Here is a 25,457-nt window from a genome sequence, read left to right as displayed (position 1 = left end):
TCCATAGACAAGTTAGCAAAATATGGGAAAGACTTGACTGGCTTACAAGGCGGGATTACCGTTAACTCCTGCATAGAGAAGGTGACAAAGCAGGAGGACTCATAGCATGGTTACTAAAAAGAGAGCGACCGCCCCACTAATCCTAATGCTAACACACGTAGATGGGACTTTAATAAATATGCAGGCAGGAATCAACAAATATCTCTATGACCACCTAGCTGCAACATATCACGAAGCCCCAGGGATTCCACAGCCCTCTAACCTCAACTTTCTACAAGATATACCAGTTCCTCACATCACAGCTGAACAAGCACAGGCCTTAGGCGCAGAAATCCAACTAGATGAACTACACAAGGCTGTGCTGAGCATAGCCAGATGCAAAACTCCTGGTACAGATGGCCTACCAGTGGAAATGTATCAAATGTACAGTGACATACTGCTCCCTAGGTGAGGCTAAAGACAAGGGTGTCCTTCCTCAGTCCATGAGGGAGGCTCAGATTGTTATGCTCCCGTATCAGGTAGAGACACATGGGATCCGGGTTCGTACAGGCATCTCTCAATGCTTAGAGTCGATATAAAGATACTTGCCAAGATCCTCGTGACCCGTTTCAGCAGAGTGGTATCCCAACTGCTTAATGAAGGCTTGTGGGTATATACCGGGAAGGGGAAGGCACATGAATATTCGCTGCCTCTCGCATGTGTTGCAATCGACAACTGCTAGCGATGATAGAGCGGCAGTGGTCGCCGTAGATATCGAAAAAGCATTCGAAACGGTGGGAATACATGTTGGAGGTTCTAAAAATATGGGTCTTGGCTGTGATATTATTGCATGGGTCCAGCTACTCTATCGGAGCCCGAGTGCCCATGTGCGTACGGGTAACAAAATATCAGAGAGCGTGACAATAGAGAGAGGCACACGGCAGGGGTGTCCTCTCTCCCTGTTGCTATTTACTTTAGCTATGGAACCTCTGCCCATTAGATTGCGGTGAGATATGGAGGGGTGGGGTATCACTGTTGACGGGTGAACAGACATGATCTCATTGTACGCGGACGATGCGCTTCTGTATATCTGTAATCAAGATGAAGCTATACCGGCCCTGCTATAAGACCGTCATCTTTCCATTAGCCGCCTTAGTATGGGAAGAAATGCAAGGCCTCCCTTAGGTAGAGTTCAGCTGGGAAACAAACCATTTCCGATACCTTGGCATGCAGGTGACACATAGTCCCCGAGACCAATATGCACTAAATATTGGTCCAGTTATTGCAAATCTGAAAGAGTCAATCTGCTTTTGGAACAGACTCCCCATTTCAATTATGGTACGAGTTGCACTTGCTAGAATGGTCATGCTACCTCAGTGTCTAAATGCGCTACAAAATACATTCTGCCATATCCCGACCTCTACGTTTGCTACATTAAATAAATTACTGGTATCGCTAGTATAGGCTGACGGATGGAGCAGGGTGAAATTAGATGTGCTTAAACTGGACATGCAGTTGGGAGCATTGGGACACCCTGATCTTAGGCTCTAATATTTCGCGGGACTATTACAGTACGCCGCACAATATAGAAAAAGCACTCCAAGCAGACCAACATAGAGGCTCAGACCTCCCGTGGTACCTAATGATGGGCATGAAGGTTCCTAATACATGTCCATTTATAATCAGGCGAGTGGCGGCGGTCTGGGAGCGCGTGGTCACTCGGGTTATTCGCAGAGCACCATACCCAAACTCGCACCCTCTACAATGGTTGCAGGGATTCTCTCAAATCCAATCTGTCATGAATATATCCAAATGGTACGAGGGGGATGCACCTCGGCTGGAGACTTATCTGCAAATGGGACATTTCTGACATTTGATAAAGCAAGATAATGGTATCAAATCCCTGAGTGTCAGTTTCTTCAATATACCAAAATATCTCGCACAGTTCACAAAATATGGCCTTCTTTCCCAAAGGAGCCAATAGAGTCACATACACTGGCATTGATGCTCAACCCAGGATCCACTAAAGGCCTAATCTCCCGTTGCTACAAGGCCCTCAAAGAAGACCGCATGGTTGACACATTAAAAAAAGGCAGATGATGAGGAGACCTTCCAGTCCCCTTTATGAAAGGAGAATGTTAAAGAGTATTTGCCCATGTGCGGGAGATATCCAGTAATGCCAAATTTAAACGTATTCAACTTCACTATATACATCGCACTTACTTGACTCCTCAGAGACTTGCCAGTTTTAATCTGGAACGCCACTCCCACCGCCCCTGATGTAGTATAGACCCAGCAACTTTCCTACATATGACCTGGTTGTGTATTCGTCTGCAGGGGTATTGGCATCAGGTAATCCAGATATTACGCACTTTCACAGCCATTAATATAGAAGCATCCATTAAGCATTGCCTGTTGGGGGTACGCCTGACCACAAAGAAAAGAACGCATACAAGATACAAATTCGCACTGCTAGGCCTAGTTTTAGCAAAGCAGCGTATTGCAATACATTGGACAAACGGTTATCGGACATGCGAGAGTGGGGTGTGGCGGAAGAACGCCGTTTAAAAACAGTGCACACAGACGAGAATGCAGAACAAGCTATTGAAGACTGCGGGTACATGCTGGAGGGGTTGCAAAGACCTTACACCCCCACAGAGCCCAACTCAGACGACTCACAGACGACACAGCCCAATCACCCTCAGCCACACCCGGAAACGAGGGGCAGCCAGGTCCCGCACATGTAGGAGGCACAATTATAGACGAGAGGTGGGATTCCTCGCCCTCTCCCACCACATCTATTGACCATTTCACTTTGAATTGTGGACAGACTCCAGCTCCAAAAAAATGCACTAAAGATATGGTAAAAATACTTTGAAAAGAAATACTGTCACTTGACACTGCTGCAAATTGTTGTTGGGTAGTTTTTTCTTTGTTGAAGTAGTTATGTTTTCAGCAATTCATATTTTGATAACATTGTATGATGATGCACACATCCATGACCTGGGTGAGTAAACCCAGATACATCACATATGTTGAAATGCAGTCTTGATGGAAACCCGTTGGGCAGATCAGGAGTATTGTAAACTGCATGAGGTGCAAATTGTTGTCTCAAATAACGCAGTACAATAATAAAAATAAGTTTAAAACAAAGTATAAACAAAAGCCGCATTGCTGAATTCGATTAACTAGATGGTTTCAATTGCGGGTTCGGGAGCCGGGTGCACGCATGTGAAGGTCAGGGAGTGTGGCCTGAGCTGATGGCTGTAGAGCAACATTCAGTTATACCAAGACAGGTGAACTGCTTTCCAAAAGTGGCCTTATAATGTGTTACATTTTCAACCATTTATGACATTTCTTATCCAATTTTCTTATCAAATATAAAGTTGCATTCAGGGACACGTAGTGTAACTTTTCTGTGCACTTTTGACTAAAAAGCCAGACCTTACTGAAGATGTTTGATACTACAGATTGGCAGTGATAAATAAAAGTTGCTTTAAAGACAAGAAGACATGGATTCGAGCTAAATCTTTGATTCCTTAACACTCAGCATGTTGTTATTGCTCGTGCATGGACCCTTATTACCCACTTATCTCCTGCTAGGTCTCCATGTTATTTATTAGAGTACGCAGTTCTCCCTTATGCACATATAACATCACAGATACGTCATGTGGGGGTTACTGCTTGCAACCCTTGCTACATCTGTGGCATCTCTCACCTTTCTAGGGGTTGCACAGGGATTCTGATGTTGGGGGCGTAAAGATACGCATGGACCGGCCCCGAGTTCTGCTGACAGCTTCAGTCAGGGGGAGCCAGGCCGCGGGGGATCCAGTCCTCCACAGTGGCGGTTCTCGCCTCTCAGAGGTGAGCAAGGGTTCCTCTAGACCACCAAAGGGCACCAGACTAGGTTACAAGATCATGCACTCTGCCGTGACAGCACCTACTCTGATGGAATGAAGAGGTGCTATGTTACAGCAGAGATTTGGAAGCAGAGGTTGCACGCACTGCGCCCCCTCCCAAGGATCTCTTGTCACTAACTACTCCTTCTTCTATTTGACTCACCCACAAGGCCTCCTCACTTTATTGTGACACCACAGTGATCAAAATCAATCAATCAATCAATCAGGGGTTTGTGAAGCACACTGCTCACCCGCATGGGTCTCAAAGCGCTGGGGGGTGGGTATTCATGCAGCTTTGTCTCAACCAAAGATACAGGTCTTGAGGCTCTTCCTGAAAGCTTGCAGTGTGGGGGCTTGTCTGATGCTGAGTGGGAGTTTGTTCCAGGTCTTGGCTGCGATGTAGGAGAAGGATTGCCCTCCCCTACTCTGGCTCTGCGAATGCGTGGTATTTCGGCTAAGGCAAGATCGGCGGATCGGAGGCTTCTCTTGGGTGCGTAGAAGGAGATTCTTTCATTGAGGTGTTGGAGTCTAATGTTGAGTAGGGATTTGTAGGCATGAGTGAGAAGCTTGAAGGTCTCTCTCTTTTTGGATGTGGAGCCAGTGAAGTTCTCATAGGTTTTGGGTGGTGTGGTATTGTCGTTGGATGCAGAGGACAAGTCTAGCTGTGGCGTTCTGGATTGTCTCGAGTTCGAGGAGTAGAGATTTGTTTATTCCGGCATAGAGGGCATTCCCATAGTCAGGTCTGCTGGTTATGAGTGCTTCTGGATTCAGGTGGGATCCATTTGAAGGTCTTGCGGAGGATGCAGAGGGTGTTGAAACATGTGGAGGATACGGCGTTGATCTGTCAGTGAATGGTGAGGGAGGAGTCGAGTATGATGCCGAGGTAGCGAGTGTGGTCTGTGGGTGTGGGGGGTTTGCCTAGGGTGGTGGGCCACCAGGTGTTGTCTCATGCTGAGGGGGTGGAACAGAAAATGAGGACTTCTGTTTTCTCTGAGTTGAGCTTTAGTCAGCTGTTTCTCATTCAGGAAGCAAGGTCTTTTATGCAGTCCTGGAATCTGTGTCTGGTGATGTTGGGTTCGTTGGTGAGGGAGAAGATGAGCTGGGTGTCAGGGTTGGAGACTTTGCATAGTCCGTGTTTTATGATGATGGTGGAGAGGGGGGCCATGTAGATATTGAAGAGTGTGGGGCTGAGTGAGAGTCCTTGTGGTACTCCACAGCTGATCTCTGTGGGTTCGGAGTGAAAGGGTGGGGGTCTGATCTTTGGGTTCGGCCAGTGAGGAAGGAGCAAATCCAGTCGAGGGCAGTTCCCCGGATGCCGGTGTCATGGAGTCTGGCGGTTAGTGTGTGGTGGGAGACTGTGTTGAAGGCTGCTGAGAGGTCTAGTAGGATGAGGGCTGCTGTGTGGCCCTGGTCGAGAAGGGTGCAGATGTTGTCTGTGGTGGCTAGGAAGGCGGTCTCTTTGCTGTTGTTGCTGTGGATCGAGTTGGCTTCTATGAAGTTAGTGAACTGGTTGTTGACGATTTTCTCGGTAACTTTGGCTGTAATGGGGAGGAGAGAGATTCTTGAGGTCTGTCGGGTCTGCGATGGGCACATTACCTCTGCGTGTTTCCTGTCATCAGGGAAAGTGCCTGTTTCGAGAGAGCAGTTGATGGTACGTCGTAGTTCTGGTGCAATGGTGGAGGCAGCTCTGTGGAAGATGTGGGGCGGGCAGGGGTTGGTGGGTGCTCCTGAGTGTATACTTCTCATGGTCTTTGCTGTGTCCTCTGTGGTGACCGGGGTCCAGGCGGTGATGGTGGGCTGGGTTGCGGTGTCGGTTGGAGGAGTAGGGTCAGTGTCTAGGTTCTGCTTTCGAAGTTGCTGTAGAGAGTTCTGATCATCAGATGAAAGTAGGAGCGGCGTTTGTTGCAAAGGTCCAGGGAGAGAGGTACGTCAGAGGATTCACTGTGGGGTTTGGATTCTTGGATGATGCTGAAGAGTTTATTAGTGTTGGGGGAGTTGGTGAGTATTCTGTTCTGGATGAAGTTCATCTTCGTGGTTCAGATGAGTTGGTGGTGTTCTGTCATAGCAGTTTCATAGGCGGAGCGTGCTTTGGGGGTTTTGCTGCTCCTCCAAGCTTTCTCAAGTCGTCGGCACATGTGCTTGGATTCTCGGAGGTCAGTGGTGAACCAGGTGGCTTTCGTGGTGCACTGTCTGCGTGAGTTTCTGGATGGAGGCGAGAGTGTCTGCGCAGTTCTGTGATTCAGCTGTGGAGTGCATTGGCTGCAGAGCTCGCGTTGGTTGTGGTGGGGGAGGAGCGTGGTTGAAGGGCAGAGTTGAGTTGCTCCTCGGTGATCTTGCTCCAGTTCCTAGACGGGGAGCGAGGTGTAGGCCTGTGTGCTGTGGGCTTGGAGAAGGAGAAGTGGATGCAATGGTGGTCCCTCCAGATGGGTTTCGTGGTGTGGCTAAAGTGAGAGTTGTGTCCTCCAGCGAAAATGGGGTCAGAGGGTATGTCTTGCCTTGTGGGTGTGGGTGGTGACAAGCTGTCTCAGTCTGATGTTGGCGAGGATGTCCAGGAGGGCAGTGGAGTTGGGGCCGCTGAGGTTGTCGAGGTAAAATTTTGGGTCTCCGAGGAATACGTAGTCCGTGGATGCGATGGCGTGGGGTGCGATGAGGTCTGCGATGGTAGTGGTGAACATGGAGCGTGGTCCGGGAGGTCTGTAGGTGAGGGTGCCGTATAGAGTCATTCTGGGGTTGATCTGGATCTGGAAATGCATGTGTTCCATGGGGGACGTGGAGTAATTCGTGCTGGATGTGGTGAGTCGGAGGAAGTTTTTGTATATGATGGCGAGTCTGCCTCCAGGGTGGTTGGGGCGGTCCTTTCACTGGATCTTGTATCCGTTGGGGACGGCTGTTGTGATGTCAGGTGTGGAGCTGGCATTGGTCCAGGTTTCTGTGAGATGGATGGCCGTGAAATGAATTACTGGCCCCTCAGGGCAGTGACAACGACTTCCAGAAGGGATGGTATCCTGTCAGTGTCCATCAATGGTTAGTCCGCCAGATATAGATCGAATGAGTGACCGGAAAAGAACAACAATATTATGAGGCAGTCACAGGATGATCCAATAAATAGACCGTCTATAACGGACGTCGGTCTTCAGCTCAGGAATTACAGGCGGATCTACATAGATATGAGAGCTCCAAGACGTGTGCTTCGATGATTTTCGCAGCTTGCGGTGGTGGCGTCGTCCTAGGAAGTCGGGCCCGACTTCCTAGGACGACGCCACCACGTAGATCCACCTGTATCTCATTTCACGGCCATCCATAAAGTACCCTATATCAGGTTTTTTCTGTTCCACACTATTGATGCATCCTCGCCCTGTTGAAGGTGTAGCCCCGGCTGGGGAAGTACACCAAAACGCGCAACGGCGCTAGTGAAGGCCATTGTGGTAGTTGGAACTCCACTACCCGCACACTGTGGATGCTAACTGCCGTTTTGTTACCCTAATTAATATATGGCAGATTCATCATATTGATGTCCTCCTTTTACTCTGTGAATATAATTGCATGTTGCGAATGAGTAGAATTTTTTATGTTGGAATGTTTGACAGTATGATTGTTGTAGCCTGGATGAGAGTTGTGGGACAGAAATTTTATAACCTTTTTGTATTTTGGATTTATACACTGTAAAAATATATTTGAACATATAACTACATGTTATCTAAAAACACATAAAAATAAAAATAAATGAAATTGATTTACTTTATCTCAATCTAGCGTAGTTTTATTCATATTCGTTTCCCCTTGATTTTCATGTTCATCTGCCGCGAGGGTTTGTGATTATTATCATTAGGACCCTTGTTAGGGCCTTTCTTGAATCATTTGTGGCAGGTATTATATATATTTTCTGGTACTCTTTGGATTCAGCCTAATGCCTTGCCCCGCTGCACTCTACCTTCTCCTGGACTTTTTCTTCAAAAATGTATCTCAGTACGAAGTTCACCCAAGACCAGGCCCAAACCACCTTGTGTATCTGACTTGTGCTCCATCGAGGTCAACCTTAACCTTTGACTCTGTCACGGTCTCACGCAACCAGATACACACAGTTGGCATTTTGGGTTTTTTAGGTGCTAGATTTCACTAAACACTTAAAACAAATATGGGTTTAGTGATAGGATTTCATTTGTTTTGGTGTTATTTTACTACGGTTTGTGATATGTCGGATCCTGGAGGCAGTGCAAGGTCGTTGAGGCGTTGGCCTCCGGAGACAATGTGTTGCGCAAAGAAGGTGATCCGTCGGTTAGATGGGGAGGCTTTGGTTTCCAAAGGCGGTGCAGCAACAGTGATATGTCAATGTCAGGAGGGTGGTGCCTCGATTTCGTAGTGTCGTAGTCGATCCTCTGGGCTGAAGTGAAGGCGATGCATTGGTCGAAAGACTTGCAGAGCTTGGAATGGGTCGGAGTCAGGATGGTAAACTGCGGATGTCGTTATGTGGTGTCCGAGGCTCATGCAGCAGCGGTTCTTCAGAGGTGCTGCGGCATAGTCGGGGTTTAGTTGAAAGTTGAGGTTGTGACGTCGTGCACTTGGTGAACGGTGTCCTCGGCTTTGGTGCAGGCAGTGGCGATGAGTCAGTTTTTCAGGGGTGCACCGGTTCCATAATGACACTTTGGAGTTGTCACGTCGGTTTCCTGGTTGCGGCACAAAATCTCACTGGATTTGGCACCACTTGGTAGAGCAAGGCCCACTCCAGAGGGACTCAGGCAGGGCCGTAGCCATGGGGGGTGGAGGGGTGGGTTGAGCGGGGCCCTGCCAGGGCCATAATGTGCTCTGGCCCTCCAAATGAAAGCCCCGACCTTTCAGTTTCTATTATTTAATAAATATATTGATAAGCTTGACATTTGAGACAGTGCACGTGATATTCAGCATCAACTCTGCCTGCATTACCAATACTGAAACTGAAAGAACCATATCTGTCTCCAGAGTAAGAGACTGAGGCAGAGGGACAGACAGAATCAAGGGGGGGCTGGGCTGAGGCTGTTGTGCACACCCGTGTGCACTGTACGATAGTAATATGACTTATGAATCATAAAAACTACCTCTCCTGGAGCCTCACTACCATTGGTTAGGGCACTGCATGCAGGCAGCAGTATTACATGCAGTGTGAACACACTGCTTCTGGGCCTCTCTTATCTGTCCAGCAAAGACTGGGATAGTAGAGGAGTCAATCATGTTTTAAAGCATAGTCAAAATGGGCAATTGACAAGAGCCCACACAGGGGGGCCAACTGATATATGGTCAGGACAGTCCCACTGCATCAGTTTTCTATGTAACAGCTGTGTTTTTTGTTTTTAAATAGCACATCTGAAACAAAACAAATAAAAGAAAATGCTGTCACTGACCTTCTGTTGTGAAACCATTGAAAGTGTTGGCATGTTTAAGTTGGGCTGTGTATGCGCACATTGTTTCTATTAAAGGTGACACATCGCATTTCAGCCTGTAGACAGGCTCATTAAAGAGCCAGAACTACAAGACAATGATGGAAGGACAGCGTATATGTACACAGGCCTTATGAAACCCTCACTCACTCCACTGATCTCATGTAAATAGTATACTTCAACCAGCTCTGCCATAAAACAGTCAGGCAGGCATCTTAAACAGCAGTAGGATCCCAGTCAGGCTGGTGGGTTGGGTCTGGGCCTTAGCTCAATATGTTATGCCAGCTTGAGCAAGAGCCACGCCTGACATCTTTTAATTTTACTTCCCTCTCTCGGAGGAAACCTCTGTACAACTATCTCTAGAGACTCCAGATATAGACACTTACACTCATAAAAAATGGACAACCATGCACACAGATATAAAGACCCCAGTATGGACAGAACCACAAACATAAATGTATCCATGCACACAGACCAACATGCAGTATGTATAGTCATGAATACCCCCATACAGACTAACAGATACAGGCCCTACGCACACCAGCCAACAGTCTAATCAATGTGTGCCAATGTGGCTGTATGTAGACTCCCTCTGGTAGCAGTTTCTTCTGAAGCTGGAACTGGTATTTAAGAACCTTCAATAGTCATTGTCTCTAAAGGATAGAGCTGTTGTTTTGAAAGAATGAAATACTGGTAAAGGGGAGAGTTGGTTTAAAGTTAGAGGTCCCTCTGTCCATCTATGAATTTAGATCTTACAAGCACCTAGAGCTGCAATCTCTTCTCTGTTCAAATCTAATAAATGTCATGGATGGGAGGGGGGGGGGGGAGTCTTTACTGTCAATGAGAGAAGGTTATTATGCATGCTGCTGATCAACAAATATATAGATACTCATGCACACAAGCGTGCACACAGGCTCCATGTGCACAGACCAAAACCCATGTATGCTATTTTGTTCGGCAGTAGCCTCTGATATCACCACATGCTCATCTACCAGTGGACGTTAAGCATGTGCACATCAGCATGTGCTCACTGCTCCACATCACACTATGTCCTCCAATGTATACCCGTCTGTGCTCCTTACTGCCAATCACCCTGTCCTTCCAGATGCACGACATTCATTGCTCCCAATGTACATCAGCTTGCACTTCCCTGAACTGAAGCAAGTTATCCTGCCCTTCCATCTTGCAGAATACAAGGTAGTCCCTTGCTACACATAATCTTTGAGCCTTTGTTGCACACTACACTATGCTTCCCTGAGACACATAGCCTTTGACCCTTGCTCTTGGGTTCACTCATGCTCTTCCATATCTTTATCTGAGAAATTGCACCAGTTCTGATCTTTCTTGGATTTCTGGTGCTTGTTGCAGTGCTGTTGTAAGGCATGGGCAAATTGGGCGATTGCCCGAGACTTCCAGTACCCAAAGGGTCCCCTGGTAAAGTGATCAAGATAGCCAGAAGAACAGATTTTGTTTGTCTGATGGGCATGCACACTTCAGAGAATGTTAAACCGCATAACCACCTACCCCACCTTAACCCTCAAGCTCTCAGGGATTTTGTGGTAATCGAGTTAAAGAATAAACTTTCTGTCTTATGTCTCTCTTGCCATCATCACATCACCTCTTCTATCTTATCACTCTCTCTTTACCTTTACCAAACTCTACATTATGTACCTATCACAGTTTTCACTCTAATTGAACTCTCTCCCTCACCTAGATTTACCCAAGCTCACTATCTTTTTTTTGTATAAATAAAGCTGTGTAAGAGCAGCAGTGTTTACCTGTACATATATTCCAAACATAAATTACCAATTTTCATTTGATCATCAAAAAACAAACAAGTAATACATTATGCACAATAACCAAAAGATCATTAGTTAGAGAGCAATCTAATACTTAAGTGTGGAGGTATGGATGCATGTAGGATCAATGACTTCCCCTTAAGTCCATGTTGCTCATGTTGTGGGACTTGGGACACATGGTGACACATTGCCAAATGCGTGTCGGGTGGTGCCGACACTAGAACGAAGACACACGCACTAGTTACTTCCTTGTCCAGACCAGAACAGAACCACGCCCAGAGCCCGGGGGACCTTGTTCACACCCTTATGCTGGACTGGAATATGCCAGGCCAGCCCACTCTGCTTACGCTCACAGGAGGGACACAACGCTACATGTCCCAGGTCTTTCCTGTAGGGATCGGCTGCTCACAGGTCTAGTTGTCAGCATGTCACCGCCACTCGCTCACGGCTGGTTTATACCCACACCACACCCATACAGCACAGCCGTCACAGGACATGTGACCCTGCCAATAAAAAGGGCCTGGCGCACGTGCTGAATGCCATTTCCAGTCTGCAACTGGGTGTCTTCGTGTGGTTATCATTTCTGCCTGAGGGCCTAGGGCCCAGGCACAGCACATTGCCCGGTGCCGGGGGTGACATGATGGCGTCCACACCACGGGAATCAACCATAAAGGGTCCATGTCTTGCAGGGCACAGACTTGGTGGCACCGGATACACTGTGGCAGGCACAGGCACACCGCCACGGCACGGTGTCTTTTGGTGCACTGAGGTAGGAGCACCTTAAGTGCTGAGCGGGTATGCAGCCTGCTATGATATGCCATCCAGGGAGTCCGGAATGGTGGCATTATTGTGAGCCCTGCTGGACCGCAGTGTAGGCCTGAGCCAGCGGGCAGTGCGGGCCTACCGCCACATGGTGTCGCCTCGTGGTTCACAGAGTTAGCGGCACCTTGAGGGCTGAGCGGGTATGCAGCCTGCGATGAGGCCAGGTGCACTGATATGTTCTCTGCCATAGCAAAATCAAGACCCAGAATCAAATGTGAGACCTGGTGGCCCGCGGTGCGGGGCTGCATGATGTGGAGTGTGCCATGGTCTCGGGCCCCGGGCTTGGGGCTCCCACGTGGTGGGCTCTCTTGGAAACACACCGGTGGCGGAAGGTGAGCAGTGAGGCCTGGTTGCGCAGGAGCGGGCAATCTCCGCTGGGCGGCGGGAGGGGCTGGGGTGCATCGGCCTGTGTGCACAGGGGCGGGCAAGCGCTGATGGCGTGTGCTACTGTATGGACTCTGCCATTCATGTCTCTGGCAACTGTTTCAGATGAGGGACCTGGGGACTGCAGTGTGTACCGGCACGTGGTTGGAGACACACCGGTGGCTGCAGGTGAGCAGTGTGGCCTGGGTCTGCAGTGTCGCACTCTCGCCCTCTTTCTCTCTCTCTGTCTCTCTCCCTCTCTTTCTCTCTCCCTCTTTCTCCCTCTCTTTCTCCCTCCCTCTTTCTCCCTCTTTCTCATTCCCTCTTTCTCTCTCTTTCTCTCTCTCCCTCTCTCCCTTTCTTGATCTTTCCCTCATTCTCTTTCTCTATCCCTCGTTCTCTCTCCCTCTTTCTCTCTCTCCCTCTTTTTCTCTCTCCCTCTTTTTCTCTCCCTTTCTTTCTTTCTCCCTCTCTCTCTCTCTTTCTCTCTCCCTCGTTCTCTCTCCCTCTCTTTCTCTCTCCCTCCCTTTCTTTCTCTCTCCCTCTCTTTCTCTCTCCCTCTCTCCCTTTCTCTCTCCCTCTCTTTCTCTCTCCCTCTCTTTCTCTCTCCCCCTCTCTCTCTCTTTTGTTCTCTCTCTCTGTACTTTGATGGGCGCATGACACACCTTCTTATCTGTATTTGTCTTGTAGGCTGTGACTTACAGAATGCCCAGAGAAGACCCGCCGTGCCTCTTCAAGATTGTTGTTTTATGTTTTTCTGTAATAAACGTCTTATTTGGATTATGTGATATGAATGTATGGTTTCCTTTTTTCTGGCCACACCTGTATGTTAGGTGTTGTGATTGTGCGACTTCAGGCAATTTGTTTGGTGCATGGTTCAGTGGAGTTGATGTGCATTCTCTTTGTCCAATGGGAGGGGGTGGGGTGGGTGGTAGGGTCCGGGAGGGGGGGGTTGTTGTTGCCCTATTGGGGCTCCGGGCTGCATGTTCAGTTGCTCCTGGGCATCTGTTGTTCTTCAGGTGTGGCTCTGGGCTGTGCTCTCTTGTCTGGTGCCGATTGTCTTCGAACTTTACACCAGGTAGGAGCAGGTGTTAGTTTCCTGCTGCTAGCGTGCCTTATCGCATGTTTTGTGATCTTATCGCCGATCTGGCTGGTTGTTGAGAATGTTGCGAAGTGGTGTTGTCGCAGGTTTTTGCTCGGAAACGCCTGTTCTGCATCTCATTAGCATTAGTTGCCGGGGTCATCTGTGGTGATGTTTTTTGCGGCTGCTATCGCAGGTAAACTGGTGATATGGGCTGTTAGCACCAGCTTGTTAATGGGGAGATACATTTATCGCGACTTTGGCTACACTAAAGTGCCAATAACTCGGCGATAGATCCTTGAGAATATGCGCCTGAATGTGAAAGCTTGTGGAATGTTATCAAAAATTTGCAAAAAATAAAATATCCTGCTAACAAATAAAAGGCAACTTTAGTTGGTCAATGGCTAAAGAGTAACCAATGAAAAGTAGCAGATACGAGATATTACAGCAATGCATGAGTCATAATATGTGGTATCCCGATATTAAAAGATATTGGAAAACTCAAGAAAGGGTGCCAGTTGTCAGAACAATACTGTGCTCCCCCAGTCAACTTAAGTTCATGTCAAATTGAATCCCGGTAAGTTTGCACCCGAGAAACATAGGGGATACTAAATATTATAGCCTATATGGGCCATTATATTTGCTATCCCCCAAAGAACCTTATGTGAAAATTTGTGGAAAGAGACAACAATACGAAAGGATATTGTAATTGGCTATCAATTACAAGGCAATTTCTGTTGCTCAATAGTTAAAGGGTAAGCCATGAAAAGTAGGGGATACAAGATATTATAGCCTTGTATAAGCCATAATATTTGGTCTCCCCATAGTAAGGGAAGGGTGACAGTTGGCAGAAAAATACTGTGCTCACCCAGCCAACAGAAGACCGTGTCAAATTGAATCCTGATAAGCTCTAACCAGAGAAACATAGGGGAAATCAAATATTATAGTCCCTATGGGCCACTATATTTGGTATCCTCCAAAGGAAGTGGATGTGAAAGATTGTGGAATGAAATCAAAATTGCAAAAAGAGACTGAGATCCGGTATCAAATAGAAGGCAACTCCAGTTGCTTAATCGCTAAAAGCTAACCCTTGAAAAGTAGGGGATACAAGATATTACAGCAACGCATGAGCTGTAATATGTGGTATTCCCATAGTAAAAGGTGTTGGAAAACTCAACAAAAGGGTGCCAGATGGCAGAACAATACTGTGCTCACCCATCCAACATCAGATTATGTCAAATTGAATCCTGGTAACTTCTAACTCGAGAAACACAGAGGATACCAAATATTATAGGCGGTGAAGACCATTTATATATGGTATCCCCTGTAAAATCTTGTGGAATGATGTAAAAAATATGAAAAGATACTGTAGCCTGCTATCAAATAAATGGCAATTTTAACTGGTCAATGGGTAAAGGGTAACCCAAGAAACATAGGGGATACGTGATATTACAGCAACGCATGAGACGTAATATGTGTTATCCCCATAGTAAAAGGTATTGGAAAACTCAAGAAAGGATGACAGGTGGCCGAATAATACTGTGCTTTCCCAATCAACATAAGACCATATCAAATGCATTCCTGGTAAGTTCTAACTGGAGAAACATAGGGGATGCTAAACATTATAGCCCAATGGGCCTCTAGAATTGATTTAACCCAAAAGAAATTGGATGTAAAATGTTGTGGAATGATTTAAAACTGTGAAAAGATACTGAAGTTTGTTGTCAAATATATGGCAACTTCAGTTGGTCAATGGCAAAAGGGTAACCCATGAAATGTAGGGGATATGAGATATTCCATCAATGCATGAGCCATAATATTTGTTATCCCCGTAGTAAATGGTGTTGGAAAGCAAAAGGAATGTTGCTTTTTAGCATCTAAATGTGGTGCTTACCCACACAAGAATAGACCATGTTAAATTAAATCTTGGTAAGTTCCAAACTGAGACACAACTGGGAGATACCAAATATTATAGTCCGATTACACCATTATAATTGGCCCCCATAGAAAACAACGTTGGAAAAAAGGCAGAGTGCTATTTAGCATAGAAATACTGTTCTCACAAATCTACGATAGGACCATGTCAAATTGAATTCTGGTAAGTTCTAAACTGAGAAACACAAGGGATACTAAATAATATAGGCCGCATAAGCCATTATATTTGGTATCCCCTAATGGAACCGGATGTAAAATCTTGAGGAATGATATGAAAAATGTGAAAATATGATGCTGTCTGCTATCAAATAAAGGGCTGCTTCAAGTGGTCAATGGCTAAGGGGTCACCCATGAAAAGTAGGGGATAAGAGGTATTACAGTAATGTGTGAGCCATAATATTTGGCATCCCCATAGTAAATGATGTTGGAAAGCATAAGAAAGGGTGCCATTTGGCATAGAAATACTGTGCTCACCCATCCAACATAAGACCATGTCAAATTGAATCCTAGTAAGTTCTAAACTGAGCAACACAGGGGATACCAAATATTATAGGCCATATATGTTATTATATTTGTTATCCCCCTAAAGGAATTGGATGTAAAACCTTTAAGAATGATAGAAAAATGTGAAACAATACTGCAGTCTGCTATCAAATAAAATGTAACTTCAACTGGTCAATGGATAAAGGGTAACCCATAAAACGTAGGCGATACGAGATATTACAGCAATGCGTTAGCCATAATGTTTGGTATCCCATAGTAAACGATGTTGGAAAGCTAAGGGAATGATGCTGTTTGGCACAGAAATACTGTGCTCACCCATTCAACATAAGACCATGTCAAATTGAATCCTGATAAGTTCCAACCCAAGAAACACAGGAGATACCAAATATTATAGGCCATATAGCCCAATATATGTGGTATCCCCATGAAAGTAAAATGTTGTGGAATGATGTAAAAATTTGAACATTTTCTGTAGTCTACTTTCAAATAAAAGGCAATTTCAAGTGGTCAATGATTAAAGGGTAACCCATGAAATGTAGGGGATACAAGATATTACAGTAAGGCTCAAGCCATAATATTTGGTATCCCCATTGTAAACAACGTTGGAAAGCAAAAGGACGAGTGGTATTTGCCATAGGAATACTGTGCTCATCCATCCAACATAAGACCATGTCAAATTGAATACTGGTAAATTCTAACCCCAGAAACACAGGGGGCACCAGATATTATATTCAGTGTAGGCCATTATATATGGTATCCCGTAAGGGAACCAGATATAAAATCTTGAGGAATCATGTAAAAAATGTGAAAAGTTACTGTAGTCTGCTATCAAGTAAAAGACAACTTTAACTGGTGAATGGCTAAAGGGTAACCTATGAAACATAGGGCATTCAAGATATTACAGCAATGCAAGAGCCAAAATATTTGGTATCCCCACAGTAAACTATGTTGGAAAGCAAAAGGAAGGGTTATAATCAGCATAGAAATACTGTGCTCAGCCATTCAACATAAAACAATGTCAAATTAAATCCTGGAAAGTTTTAACCCAAGATTTACAGGGGATACCAAATATTTTAGCCGGTATAGGCCATTATATATGGGAACCGGACGTACAATCTTGTGGAAAGATACCTTAGTCTGCTATAAAAAAAAGGCAATTTCAAGTGGATTAATGATTAAAGAGTAACCCATGAAATGTAAGGGATGCAAGATATTACAGCAATGTATGTGCCATAATATATGGTATCCCCATAGTAAAGTATGTTGGAAAGTAAAAAGAAGGTCGCTATGTGCCATAGAAATACTGTGCTCATCCAGCCAACATAAGACCATGTCAAGTTGAACTCTGGTAATTTCTAACCCGAGAAACACAGGGGATACCAGATATTATATCCGGTATAGGCCATTATATATGGAATCAGATGTAAAATCTTGAGGAATGAAGTAAAAAATGTGAAAACTTACTGACGTCTGCTATCAAGTAAAAGGCAACTTCAACTGGTGAATGGCTAAAGGGTAACCTATGAAACGTAGGGGATACAAGATATTACAGCAATGCATGAGCCATAATATTTGGTATCCCTATAGTAAACGATGTTGAAGAGCAAAAGGAAGGTCGCTATTTGGCATAGAAATACGGTGCTCACACATCCAACATAAGACGATGTCAAGTTGAATCCTGGTAAGTTCTAACTCAAGAAACAGAGGGGATACCAAATATTGTAGCCGGTATAGGCCATTATATATGGTATCCCTAAGGGAACAGGACATATAATCATGTAGCATGATGTAAAAAATTTGAAAAGGTACTGTAGCCTGCTATCAAATAAAAGGCAAACTCAATTGGTCAATGGCTAAAGGGTAACCCATGAAACATAGGGGATACGAGATATGACAATGCGTGAGCCATAATATTTGGTATCCCCTTAGTAAATGATGTTGGAAAGCAAAACAAAGGGAGCTATTTGCTATAGAAATACTGTGCTCCCACATCCAACATAAGGCGAAGTCAAATTGAATCCCAGTAACTTCTAACCCGAGAAACACTGGGGATACCAAATATCATAGGTCGTATAGGCTGTTATAGTTGGTATCCCCTAAGGGTACGGATGCAAAATCTTGTGAAATGATATACAAAATGTGAAAAGATACTTTAGCCTATCAAATAAAAGGCAAACTCAATTGGTCAATGGCTAAAGGGTAACCCATGAAATATGGGGGATACAAGATATTACAGCAATGTGTGAGCCATAATATTTGGTATCCCCACAGTAAATGATGTTGGAATGCAAAAGATAGGGGGCTACTTGATATAGAAATACTGTGCTCTTCCATCCAACGTAAGGCGATGTCGAATTGAATCCTGGTAACTTCTAACCCGAGAACCACTGGGGATACCAAATGCTCGCAGGCCAGGTCGCTCCCCCTCTGTCGCACAGCTCCTCCTGCTGCGCCAGTGCTCCCGCTGCTGCTCTGTGGCGCTGTGAGGCACGGGTTCGATCACTCGGTGCCTGACTGCCGCCCGCCTTTCTGTTGCTCCTTGCTGCCCAGTGTTTGCCCCGTTTTGCATAATTTACTGTTTGGTTTTGTATAACCACTGTTTTGTGCCTTTGTGCCCTGTTTTTTTCTCTTTGCCTTTTCCCCCCTTCTCCCGTTGCCTCTCCCCCACCCCCCTTTTTGCTTATGTAACCCCTGCCTGTTTCTCGCCGCTGCTCCCCCGCGGCCCCGCCCCCCTCGTCGCCCATTCGCTGCCCCGCTCCCGCCTCCCAGATGCTCCTCTCTCCCTCCCTGCCTTATCATGCAGGCCGCTGCACGACAGGAAGAGTGACCCTGACCCTGCTCGCAGGCCAGGTCGCTTCCCCTCTGTCGCACAGCTCCTCCTGCTGCGCCAGTGCTCCCGCTGCTGGAACGTGGCGCTGTGAGGCGCAGGTTCGATCCCTCGGTGCCTGACTGCCGCCCGCCTTTCTGTTGCTCCTTGCTGCCCAGTGTTTGCCCCGTTTTGCATAACTTACTGTTTGGTTTTGTATAACTACTGTTTTATGGTTTTGTGCCCTGTTTTTTTCTCTTTTTTTCCCTTTGCCTTTTTCCCCCTTCTCCCGCTGCCTCTCCACCCCCTCCCCCCTTTTTGCTTCTGTAACCCCTGCCCGTTTCCCGCCGCTGCTCCCCGGCGGCCCCGCCCCCCTCGTCGCCCATTTGCCGCCCCGCTCCCGCCTCCCAGCTGCCCCTTCCTCCCTCCCTGCCTTATCACGGAGGCCGCTGCGCAAGTCCGTCTGCGCCCGTCCACGCCTGGACCGCGCCCAGAGCCAGAACCCCAGGACCCCGCGAACGCTATGACACCAGCACCCTCCACGCACTCAACGCTGGCCGAAACCACACCTGCTTTCAGGCCGCCCCGAAACGGACCCTTCTCTTGCCGCACCTGCAGCTTCACCTGAGACAGAGCCACCAAACCTACAAGGACTGGACCCAACTACCTCCGCTGCATACTACTCAACACCCGCTCCGCACGCAAACACGCCATCGAGCTCTGGGATCTGCTCGACACCTCCGCCCCAAACGTAGCCTTCCTGACCGAGACCTGGTGGAACGACTCCTCAGCACCCAACATCGCCATAGCCATCCCGGAAGGCTACAAGATCACTCGCAGGGATCGCGCCAACGGAATGGGAGGAGGAATAGCCATCATCCACAAGTCCACCCTCAAGGTCTCCACCCATGCAGACGACACCCTCAACACCGCCGAACACCTGCACTTCCGGATCCACACCGACCCCAACACCACCCTCAGAGGAACACTCATCTACAGAGCCCCCGGACCCCGGGCTCAGTTCTGCGACTCCATCGCAGACCTCGCCAGCACCCATGCACTCGCATCCATGGACTACATCCTCCTCGGGGACCTGAACCTCCACCTCGAGAACAACAATGACGCCAACTCCGCCACCCTGATCAACAACCTCGCCAACCTCGGCCTCAGACAACTCGTCACCGTGCCCACCCACGCCGCCAGCCACACGCTGGACCCCGTCTTCTCCGCTGGCACCCACGTCGCCTTCGACCACACCACCGAACTCCACTGGACCGACCACTGCTGCATCCATTTCACCTTCAAGAAACCAACCACGCACCACCGCACCCAACAGCTGCCTCGCCGCAGCTGGAGCAAAGTCACCGAAGACCAGCTGATCACCACTCTCGCCCAGAACCCACCCACCGACCCAACCAGCCCAGACGCCGTAGCCTGCATCCTCAGACAGTGGATCTGTGGGGCCCGGCCTCGTGGCGTGGGCCTCCATGACCATTAGCACCCCAACCCAACTCATGCACCACCCCTGATCCCTGGTTATAGCCGCCTGGCCTCCCCATCCCGTAGCCACCGAAGACCCCCGGCCACCATGTCCCGATGTTCCAATGGCCGGCCCGGGGCCCCAGCGAAACCTAGACCTTAAACGCGCCATGCCTGGCCGAGGGAGAGGGAACCCCCCAAGCAAGACAGGGAGGAGTAGTCTCTGTCACACCTCTGGCCTCCTCTCAATAGAGGGTTTCGATCGCCCTCCGGGCCCCCAGGGAGCTGTTTTCCCGCATGCTGGGTGTCTGGAGTCCCTCCCGGCCCAACTTGAAAGGATCAAAGAGCCGAGCGGCAGGAAATCCCAACACACCGCCCCAGACGCCAAGACCCCTCTCTGTGAGGACGCCGGACTTCAAAGAGAAGAAGGCGTATAACAGGGGGTGCTGAGGGGACTGGGGTAGAGAAGACCTGGAACTACGAGAGCCCTGCGGACCTGGTCGCGGCTCGACGAAACCGTGAGTAGATGAAGTCGGAAAGCAAAAGGAAGGGAGCTATTTGCTATAGAAATACTGTGCTCCCCCATCCAACATAAGGCGAAGTCAAATAGAATCCTGGTAACTTCTAACCCGAGAAACAATGGGGATAGCAAATATTATAGGCCGTATAGGCTATTAAATTTGGTATCCCCTAAGGGTACAGATGCAAAATCTTGTGGAATGATGTACAAAAGGTGAAAATATACTGTAGTCTGCTATCAAAGAAAAGGCAAATTCAATTAGTCAATGGCTAAAGGGAAACCCATGAAACATAGGGGATACGAGATATTACGGCAATACGTGAGACATACTATTTGGTATCCCTACAGTAAATTATGTTGGAAAGCAAAAGGAAGGGTGCTATTTGGTATAGAAATACAGTGCTCTTAAATCCAACATAAGGCAATGTGAAATTGAATCCTGGTAACTTCTAACCCGAGAGACACTGGGGATAGCAAATATTATAGGTCGTATAGGCTATTATAGTTGTTATCCCCTAGGGGTACGGATGTAAAATCTTGTGGAATGATGTACAAGGTACTGTAGTCAAACAAAAGGCAATTTCAAGTATTCAATGTCTCAAGGGTAACCCACGAACCATAGGGGATACGAGATATTACAGCAATGGTTGAGCCATAAGATTTGGTATCCCCATAGTAAATGATGTTGGAAAGTAAAAGGAAGGGTGCTCTTTGGTATAGGAATACTGTTCTCCCCCATCCAACATAAGGCGAAGTCAAATTGAATCCTGGTAACTTCTAACCAGAGAAACACTGGGGATACCAACTATTTTAGGCCGTATAAACTATTATAGTTGGTATTCCCTTAAGGGTACGGTTGCAAAATCTTGTGGAATCATGTACAAAACGTGAAAAGATACTGTAGTCTGCTATTAAACAAAAGGTAAACTCAACTAGACAATGGTTAAAGGGTAACCCATGAAACATAGGGGATACGAGATATTACAGCAATGCGTGAGCCATAATATTTGGTATCCCCACAGTAAATGATGTTGGAATGCAAAAGATAGGGGGCTATTTTGTGTAGAAATACTATGCTCTTCCATCCATCGTAAGGCAAAGTCAAATTGAAACCTGGTAACTCCTAACCCGAGAAACACTGGGGATACCAAATATTATAGGCCGTATAGGCAATTATAAGTGGTATTCCCTAAAGGCACCGGAGGCAAAATCTTGTGGAATGACGTACAAAATGTGAAAAGATACTGTGGCCTGCTATCAAATGAAATGCAAACTCAATAGGTCAATGACTAAAGGGTAACCCATGAAACATAGGGGATACGATATATACAGCAATGCGTGAGCCATTATATTTGGTATCCCCATGGGAAATGATGTTGGAAAGCAAAAGGAAGGGTGCTCTTTGGTATAGGAATACTGTTCTCCCGCATCCAACATAAGGCGAAGTCAAATTGAATCCTGGTAACTTCTAACCAGAGAAATACTGGGGATACCAACTATTTTAGGCCTAATAAACTATTATAGTTGGTATTCCCCTAAGGGTACGGTTGCAAAATCTTGTGGAATTATGTACAAAATGGGAAAAGATACTGTAGTCTGCTATTAAACGAAAGTTAAACTCAACTAGTCAATGTTTAAAGGGTAACCCATGAAACATAGTGGATATGAGATATTCCAGCAATTCGTGAGCCATAATATTTGGTATCCCCACAGTAAATGATGTTGGAATGCAAAAGATAGGGGGCTACTTGGTATAGAAATACTGTGCTCATCCAACGTAAGGCGAAGTCAAATTGAATCCTGGTAACTTCTAACCCGAGAAACATTGGGGATACCAAATACTATAGGCCGTATAGGCTATAAGATTTGGTATCCCCTAAGGGTACGGATGCAAAATCTTGTGGAATGATGTACAAAAGGTGAAAATATACTGTAGTCTGCTATCAAATAAAAGGCAAATTCAATTAGTCAATGGCTAAAGGGTAACCCATGAAACATAGGGAATATGAGATATTATGACAATGCGTGAGCCATAATACTTCGTTTGCCCTTAGTAAATGATGTCGGAAAGCAAAAGGAAGGGAGCTATTTGCTATAGAAATACTGTGCTCTCCCATCCAACATAAGGCGAAGGCAAATTGAATCCTGGCAACTTCTAACCCGAGAAATACTGGGGATACCAAATACTATAGGCCGCATAGGCTATTAAATTTGGTATCCCCTAAGGGTCCGGATGCAAACTCTTGTGGAATGATGTACAAAAGGTGAAAATATACTGTAGTCTGCTATCAAAGAAAAGGCAAATTCAATTAGTCAATGCCTAAAGGGTAACCCATGAAGCATAGGGGATACGAGATATTACGGCAATACGTGAGACATAATATTTGGTATCCCTACAGTAAATGATGTTGGAAAGCAAAAGGAAGGGTGCTATTTGGTATAGAAATACTGTCCTCTTCCATCCAACATAAGGCAATGTGAAATTGAATCCTGGTAACTTCTAAGCCGACAAACACTGGGGATACCAAATATTATAGGCTGTATAGGCTATTATAGTTGATATCCCCTAGGGGAACTGATGCAAAATGTTGTGGAATGATGTACAAAATACTGTAGTCTGCTATCAAACAAAAGGCAATTTCAACTATTCAATGTCTCAAGGGTAACCCATGAAACACAGGGGATACAAGATATATAGCAATGTGTGAGCCATAATATTTGGTATCCCCTTAGTAAATGATGTTGGAAAGCAAAAAGAAGGGTGCTATTTGCTATAGAAATACCTTGCTCCCGCATCCAACATAAGGAAAATTCAAATTGAATACTGTTAACTTCTAACCCAGGAAACACTGGGGATACCAAATATTATAGGTCGTATAGGCTAGTATAGTTGGTATCCCCTAAGGGTACGGATGCAAAATCTTGTGGACTTATGTACAAAATGTGAAAAGATACTGTAGTCCGCTATCAAACAAAAGACAATTTCAACTTTTCAATGGCTCAAGGGTAACCCATGACACATAGGCGATACGAGATATTACAGCAATGCGTGAGCCATAATATTTGGTATCCCCATAATAAATTATGTTGGAAAGCAAAAGGCAGGGTGCCATTTTGTATAGGAATACTGTGCTCCTCCATCCAACATAAGGCGATGTCAAATTGAATCTGGTAACTTCTCTCCGGAGAAACACTGGGGATACAAAATATTATAGGCCGTGTACGCTATTATAAGTGGTATTCCCTAAAGGCCCCGGAGGCAAAATCTTGTGGAATTATGTACAAAATGTGAAAAGATCCTGTAATATGCTGTCAAATAAAAGGCAAGTTCAATTAGTCAATGGCTAAATGGTAACCCATGAAACATAGGGGATACGAGATATTACGGCAATGTGTGAGCCATAATATTTGGAATCCGCTTAGTAAAGGATGTCGGAAAGTAAAAGGAAGGGAGCTATTTGCTATAGAAATACTTTGCTCCCGCATGCAACATAAGGCGAAGTCAAATTGAATCCCGATAACTTCTAACCCGAGAAACACTGGGGATACTAAATATTATACGCCGTAGAGGTTATTATAGTTGGTATCCCCTAAGGGTACGGATGCAAAATATTTTGAAACGATGTACAAAATGTGAAAAGATACTGTTGTCTGCTATCAAACAAAAGGCAATTTCAACTATTCAATGGTTCAAGGGTAACCCATGAAACATCTGGGATACAAGATATTACAGCAATGACTGAGCCATAATATTTGGTATCCCCATAGTAAAGGATGTTGGAAAGCAAAAGGAAGGGTGCTATTTGGTATAAAAATACCTTGCTCCCTCATCCAACATAAGGCAAAGTCAAATTGAATCCTGATAACTTCTCACCAGAGAAACACTGGGGATACTAAATATAATAGGCCATATAGGCTATTATAGTTGGAATCCCCTAAGGGTACGGATGCAAAATCTTGTGGAATGGTGTACAAAATGTGAAAAGATACCGTGGCCTGCCATCAAATGAAAGGCAAACTCAATTGGTCAATGGCTAAAGGGTAACCCATGAAACATAGGGGATACGACATATACAGCAATGCGTGAGCCATTATATTTGGTATCCCCATGGTAAATGATGTTGGAAAGCAAAAGGAAGGGTGCTATATAGTATACAAATACTGTGCCCCTCCATCCAGCATAATGCGATGTCAAATTGAATCCTGGAAACTAGTAACCCGAGAAACCCCAGGGATACCAAATATTATAGGCCGAATAGGCTATTATAGTTGGTATCCCCTAAGGGTATGGATGCAAAATATTGTTGAATGATGTACAAGATACTGTAGTCTGCTATCAAACAAATGGCAATTTTAACTATTCAATGTCTCAAGGGTAACCCATGAAACATAAGGGATACAAGATATTACAGCAATAAGATTTGGTATCCCCATAGTAAAGGATGTTGGAAAGCAAAAGGAAGGGTGCTATTTGGTATAGATATACTGTGCTCCTCCATCCAACGTAAGGTGATGTCAAATTGAATCCTAGTAACTTCTAACCCGAGAAACTCTGGGGATACCAAATATTATTGGCTGTAATGGCTATTATAATTGACATCCGCTAAGGGTGCCAGAGGTAAAATGTTGTAGAATGATGTACAAAATATGAAAAGATACTGTAGCCTGCTATCAAGTAAAAGGCAAGTTCAATTGGTCAATGGCTAAAGATTAAACCATGAGACATAGGGGATATAAGATAACACAGCAATACGTGAGACATACTATTTGGTATCCCTACAGTAAATGATGTTGAAAAGCAAAAGGAAGGGTACTATTTGGTATAGAAATACCTTGCTCCCGCATCCAACATAAGGCGA

The 25,457-nt window shown here is 45.8% G+C and overlaps 1 protein-coding gene across 1 annotated transcript in view; it reads left to right on the top strand.

The window, feature by feature from the left end:
• PPP4R4 (protein phosphatase 4 regulatory subunit 4) overlaps positions 1 to 25,457 on the top strand; it is a 2,085,322-nt gene that overhangs the window by 1,154,659 nt on the left and 905,206 nt on the right. The gene's annotated exons all lie outside the window — the stretch shown is intronic.

This window comes from Triturus cristatus, chromosome 9 (genome assembly GCF_964204655.1).
Source record: "Triturus cristatus chromosome 9, aTriCri1.1, whole genome shotgun sequence".
NCBI classification, from domain to species: Eukaryota; Metazoa; Chordata; class Amphibia; order Caudata; family Salamandridae; genus Triturus; species Triturus cristatus.
The sequence above is the reverse complement of the archived record's forward strand: the minus strand, read 5'-3'. Positions and strand labels throughout refer to the sequence as shown.